The sequence below is a fragment of the Cetorhinus maximus genome, unplaced genomic scaffold, assembly GCF_964194155.1.
Source record: "Cetorhinus maximus unplaced genomic scaffold, sCetMax3.hap1.1 HAP1_SCAFFOLD_1837, whole genome shotgun sequence".
Classification (NCBI taxonomy): Eukaryota; Metazoa; Chordata; class Chondrichthyes; order Lamniformes; family Cetorhinidae; genus Cetorhinus; species Cetorhinus maximus.
In genome coordinates, this window is record NW_027597777.1 from 41,285 (window position 1) to 48,568 (window position 7,284).

The 7,284-nt window shown below is 46.7% G+C and overlaps 1 pseudogene; it reads right to left on the reverse strand.

Annotated features, from left to right (window-relative positions):
- Positions 1-5,767: 5,767 nt before the first annotated feature.
- LOC144676712 (beta-1,3-galactosyltransferase 5-like) lies at positions 5,768-6,720 on the reverse strand (annotated as a pseudogene).
- Positions 6,721-7,284: the final 564 nt, after the last annotated feature.

The following is a 7,284-nucleotide window of genomic DNA, read 5'->3' on the forward strand; positions in this document are numbered from 1 at the left end:
AGATGGGATTTGAACTCAAATTCCAGGTCTCTGGAATACTAGCACATGAAAGCAATCTCTATGCTGCAACAGTACAATAATATCTTGTACTGCTAGAATGTTGGCACTGCCCGAGTGCTGTACTGTCACAGCACTGCACTGTTGAAGTGACAGTACTGAGGGAGTGCTGCACTGTCAGAGGGGCAGTGCTGAGGTAGCGCTGCACTATCAGCGGGTCAGGAATGAGGGACTGTTGCACGGCCAGAATGTTTGTACTGAGGGAGTGCTGCAGTGTCAGAGGGTCAGCACTGAGGGAGTGCTGCAGTGTCAGAGGACCAGAACTGAGGGAGCGATGCATAACTGGTGCCAAAGTGTTAAGCGCTATGTCATGGGGCTGAAATCTCTCGAATAGTTTCCTAGGCCCACGACCTTCAGGTTCAGAGACGAGAGAGTGCGATTCTGGTCCACTTGCAACAGACCGAAATCTCATGGACGGGATCCAAAACTGCTAAATGAAACCTTAAGCAGGGAACATATTTACACAGGGATATTTTTCTAAAATAGTTTTTTGCCCTGGAGCCATCCCTTCCTGTAGAAGCTGACAAACAACATTCAATCTGGTGCAGGGAGATCACTATCAGATTGTCGTCGGAGTAGGTATGAGGGAGTCATTACTTTACGCAACGAGCAGTTGCAAGGGAAGACCTGGGAAACAGAATGGTGGAATGTTTTGCCTTCAATAATTCTTCAATTCCTATTTGTCCGCTCCATTCAGACAGCAGGTTCCAGTTCACAACATCTCGCTGCGGGGAATCACTTCTCCTTATCTGTGGACCTTTTAGCCTTTATCTTCAATCTATGTCCTTTGGTCAGCAATAATCCTGCCAGTGGGATCACCATTAAACTTTTCATGATGTTGAATGCCTCCATTAAATCTCCTCTTAGTCTTCTCTGCTCTCAGGAGGAGATTTAATAGAGACTTCAGTCTCTCCACATTAACTGAAGTCTCTCCTCCCTGATGCCGGTCCAGCCAGTCTAATCTCACACCCTCTCCAAAGCCCTTCAGATCCTTCCTCATGTATTTTATCCCAAAAATATGAAACTATCTTGTAAGGATACTATTCTAAAGGGAGTGCAGGAGCAGAGAGTCTTGGGTGGATATGTGCATAAGCCATTGAAGTTGGCAGGACAGGTAGTGAGAGCTGTTTCTAAAGCATGCAGTATTCTCGACTTCATTAATAGGGACATAGAGTACAAGAGCAGGGAGGTTCTGATGAACTTATATAAGACACTGGTTAGACCTCAGCTGGAGTACTGTGCATAGTTCTGGATGCCACACTATAGGAAGGGTGTGAACGCATTGGAGGGAGTGCAGAAGAGGTTTACCAGAATGGTTCCAGGGATGAGACACTTCAGTAATGAGGAAAGATTGGAGCAGTTGGGACTGAGGAGAATTGATGGAAGATGTAAAATTTAAAATTTCCCACTGAACCCACAAATCCCTCTAGCACGGAAACCACAAATCCCACTGAGATTCGCAAACTGCACTTCACTGAACCCACAAATCCCACTGAAACCCTAAATCCCATTAACACTGAACCCACAAATCCCACTAAACTCAGGCTCCAAACCACACATTCACTGAACCCACAAATCCCACTGAAACTCTAAAACCGCTCTTCACTGAACCCACAAATCGCCCTGAATCCCAAATTCCCGCTGACACTGAACCCACAAATCCCACTAACAACCAGGAACCAAACCAAATTTCACTGATCCCACAAATCCCACTAACACTTAGATCCCAAACTGCACTTTCATTGAACTCACAAATCCCACTTAACCCCGAATTCCCGCTGACACTGAAACCACAAACCCCACTAACACCGAGGAACCAAACCGCATTTCCACTGAACCCACAAATCCCACTGAACCCCTAAATCCCACGAACACTGAACCCAGAGATCCCAACGAACCCCTAAGTCCCACTAACATTGAACACACAAATCCCACTAACACTTAGGCGCCAAACCACACATTCACTGAACCCCAATCCCACTGAACCCCAAACACCTCTAACTCTGAGGCCCCAAAACCACACTTTCACTGAACCCCTAAATCCCACTGACGCCTAGGAAGCAAACCGCACTTCACTGAACCCTTAAATCCCACTAACATTGCACGCATTTATCCCACTAACACTTAGGCCCCTAACCACACATTTACGGAACCCACAAATCCCATTGAAACTCAAAAACCGCACTTCACTGAACCAACAAATACGACTGAAACCCTAAAACCACACTTCACTGAACCCACAAATCCCACCGAACCGCTAAATCCCACAGAAACTGAACCCACAAATCCCACTAACACCTAGGAACCAAAGTGCCCTTCACTGAACCCACAAATCCCACTAACACCTTGGAAACAAACCGAATTTCACTGAACCCACAAATCCCACTGGAACCCCAGATCCAGCTAACATTTAGGCCTGAAATCGCGCTATCGCAGGACCCACAAGTCCCACTAAAACATAGGAGCCAAACCGCACTTCACTGAACCCACAATTCCCACTGGACTCACAAATCCCTCTAGCACAGAACCCACAAATCCCACGGAGCCTCGAAAACTCCACTTCAGTGAACCCACAAATCCCACTGAAACCCTAAAACTGCACTTCACTGAACACACAAATCCCACTGAACCCCTAAACCCAACTAACAGTGAACCCACAAATTCCACTAAACTTAGGCCCCAAACCACACATTCACTGAACCCACAAATCCCAATGAAACTCTAAAACCGCACTTCACTGAACCCACAAATCCCACTGAACCCCAAATTCCTGCTGACACTAAACCCACAAATCCCACTAACACCCAGGAACCAAACCATATTTCACTGAACCCAGAAATCCCACTGATGCCTAGGAAGCAAACCACACTTCACTGAACCCACAAATCCCACTAACACTTAGATCCCAAACCGCACTTTCATTGAACCCACAAATCCCACTTAACCCTGCATTCCCGCTGACACTGAAACTACAAATCCCACTAACACCTAGGAACCAAACCGCATTTCCACTGAACCCACAAATCCCACTGAACTCCCAGATCCACCTAACACTTAGGCCTGAAATCGCGCTATCAATGAACCCACAAATCCCACTAACACTTCGGCCCCAAACCACACATTCACTGAACCCACGAATCCCACTGACACCTAAATCCCACTAACACTGAACTCCAAATCCCACTGAAACCCTCAAACTGCACTTCACTCAACCAACAAATCCCGCCCAACTAAACCCCAAATTCCACTAACACTGAACCCAAAAGTCCCACTGAATCCCGCAATCCTACTAACACTTAACCCACAAATCCAACTAACACTGAACCCGAAATCCCACTGAGACCCTCAAACTGCACTTCACTGAACCCACAAATCCCACTGAACCCATAATCCCAGTGACAGTAAACACACAAATCCCACTAACACCTGGGAACCAAATGGCACTTCACTGTGCCCACAAATCCTACTGAACCCTCAAATCAAACTAACACTTACGCCTTAAATCGTGATATCACAGAATCCACGAATCCCACTAACACTTAGGCCTCAAACCGCACTTTCACTGAAACCACAAATCCCACTGAACCCCTAAATCCCACTAACACCGAACCCACAAATCCTACTAACACTGAACCCTCAAATCCCACCAACACTTAGACCACAAACCGTACTTTCATTGAACCCACAAATCCCACTGAACCCCTAACTCCCATAGACACTGATCCCACAAATCCCACTAACATCTAGGAAACAAACCGCGCTTCACTGAACCCACAATTCCCACTGAACCCTCAGATCCAACCAACACTTAGGCTTGAAATCATGCTATCACAGAACCCATGAATCCCGCTGCCACCTAGGAACCAAACTGCACTTCACTGAACCCGCAATTCCCACTGAACCCGCAATTCCCACTGAACCCACAAATCCCTCTAGCACGGAACGCACAAATCCCACTGAAACTCGAAAACCGCACTTCACTGAACCCACAATTCCCACTGAACTCCTAAGACCACTAACACTGAACCCACAAATCCCACTGAACCCCTCAATCCCACTAACACTGAACCGCTAAATCCCACTAACACTTTGTCCTCAAACCCAGTATCACTGAACCCACAATTCCCACGGAAACAGAAATCCTAAATCCCACTAATGCAGAACCCCTAAATCCCACTATCACCGAACCCTCCAAGTCCCACTAACATCAAACCCCTAAATCCCACTATCACTGAACCCCCAAATGCCACTAACATTGAACCCCAAAATTCCACTTACACAGAATCCCTAAACCCCACTAATGCAGAATCCCTAGATCCCACTATCGCTGAACCCCCAAATCTCACTAACACAGAACCCCTAAATCTCACCATCACTGACCCCCTAAATCACACTAACACTGAACCCCCAAATCCCACTAACACAGAAACCCCTAGATCCCACTATCACTGAACTCCCCGATCTCACTAACACTTAGTCCTCTAACTGCCCTCTCACTAAACCCACAAACCAACTGTCACTGAACCTCAAACCAACTATCACTGAACCCACAAATCCCACTGACACTTAGGCCCCTAACATTTTGGCCTCAAACCCCTAACACTGAACCCCCATATCCCACTAATGTTGAACCCCCAAAACCCACTAACACGGAATCCTCAAATCCCACTAACACGGAACCCGCAAATCCCACTAACGTGGAACCCACAAATCCCACTATCACAGAACCCACAAATCCCACTAACTCTTAGGCCCCAAACTGCACTGTCACAGAATCCACAAATCCCACGAGCACTTAGGCCTCAAACCCCTATCACTGAACCCACAACTCCCACTAGCACTGAACCCCGATATCCAACTAACACGGAACCCCCAAATCCCACTAACACTTAGGCCCCAAAGCACACTTTCACTGAACCCACAAATCCCACTAACACCTCAATCCCACTAACACCTGAACCCACAAATCCCACTGACACTGAACCTCAAATCCAACTAAATCTTAGGCCTCCCAGCCCAACTATCACTGAACCCCCAAATTCAAATAAAACATAGGACCCACAACCCCACAATCACTGGACCCCCAAATGCCACTGAGAGGTAGTCCTCAAATTCCACTATCGCCGAACCCTCAGATCCCACTGACACTTAGGCCTCAACCCCCACTACCACTGAACCCCCAAATCGCACTGACACTTGTGCCTGAAACCCCACTTTCACTGAACCCCAACCGACTATCACTGAACCCCCAAATCCCACTACCACTGAATCCACAAATCCCACTATCACTGAACCCCCAAACACATCGTAACCGTGTTTCTGTAATGGTGATTAGATCTAAATCATTTATCTGTATCTGTGCCACTAATTCATCTATCTTATTAGAGATGCTTCATGCATTCAGATAAAAATAAGTTTAATTTATTTTTATTCAACTAGTAGCAAAGTTGGATTTGTAAATAAATGCAAAACATATCTATATAAGTTCTGAGAAATGTTGAATATTGTGCACATTTTTAATGGAGGGAGGGGTGAAATAGCACCCTCTTGTGGCCATTTGTGTATGTACGTATGTATGTATATAAACAAACCAGATTACACAGTTTAGTTGGGTAATTGACTTCCATAAGGCATGCTGTTTCTGTTGCCCTGCAAAGATAACACGCTTATTTGAAGGTGTCAGTGAAAAGCCTCTTCAAGATGGCCCCCTTCACCCATCTCCAGGACAGGCCTCGTCTGCTGCATCCTCCAGTGCTTTCCAGTAGTTCAGCAGCTCGTAGGGTGTCACCCTGTGAGAGGTGACGAGTTTACGGAAGCCGCAAACAGAAAACTTCACATTCCAATTGTGGAACTTCTGCTCCGAGTGGATTTCCACTGGTGTGATCTTCAACTCCGCCAAGCACAGCCCGACGTAAACATCCTCCAGTTTAAAGTGGGGGACCGTCCTGGAAATATTCCAGACTCGGTGGGCAACATCGGCCGAAAGCATGTACCCAGTGCCGGAGCAGAATGGTGGGTATGTTTCCTGAGGATATTCCTGTTTGCTGACGTACCATTTACTGGATTTCTCCCTGACAGGTCCAAAATTCCTCATGATGAAGCCGGTGAAGATATACGTGTGATTCATTCCCAACAAGAGCTTGGTCAGGTGATCGGCGTTGACAAACATGTCGGAATCGGTTTTCAACACGAAGGAGGTGGACAGACAGAATCGGCTCACCCATTCCAGGCCCATCAGCACCTTGGTGGTCAGGTTGTAATAAGTGTCGGTGAAATTTTTCTGGATGATGTCCTTGTGCAGTGAACTTTTTTCAGCAGCTGCTCCTGATGCTCTCGGCTGTACCCGAGCAGGAAGTAGCTCACCACCCTCTTGCCATGGGTTGTCCGCACTCGCCCCCAGGTCTGGCGAATGACCGAGCGAGCTTCCAACTGGTCTTGGGCACTGGTGACCAGAAGGACCAGGAATGGGGGACTGGTGTCACAGCTGCTGTTGGGCAGCATGAGGAAGGAATGGTCATTTAACTTTGCAGAATGCCAATGTTCAACACCGTATTGGCTTAAATATCTGATCAGAGGAAAGATTAACAAGGGGGCAACAACAAACAACCATTTCCTTTTGAGAAATGATTTCAAACAAAAGTTTCTTTGAGAAAATATCTTCATGCTCGAAGCACCTGTAAAATAAAATAAACAAGTTGGGTTTGGTGGAATCCAGAAAATGCAAGAGGAATTATTTTTCAGATTAAGATTATTTGACTCGATTTGGGATACAAATACAAGAGGATGTCATTCAGCTCCTAGAGCCTGTTACACAGGAACAGGGGGAGGTTATTCAGCCCCTAGAAACTATTACACAGGAACAGGGGGAGGTTATTCAGCCCCTAGAGCCTGTTACAGGAACAGGGGGAGGTTATTCAGCCCCTAGAGCCTGTTACACAGGAACAGGAGAAGGTCAATCAGCCCCAAAAGCCTATTACACAGGAACAGGGGGAGGTTATTCAGCCCCTAGAGCCTGTTACACAGGAACAGGAGAAGGTCAATCAGCCCCAAAAGCCTATTACACAGGAAGAGGTTTTTCAGCCCCTTGGGTCTGTCACACAGTAACTGAGGAGGAATTGCAGCACTCAAAACATCTACAGGAATCTGGCACAGAACATCTAGTGACTGAGTTGCTTCAGTCTGACAAAAAGTTCAGTGAAAGGTAGGAACAAACAGAGAAAAAGCTGG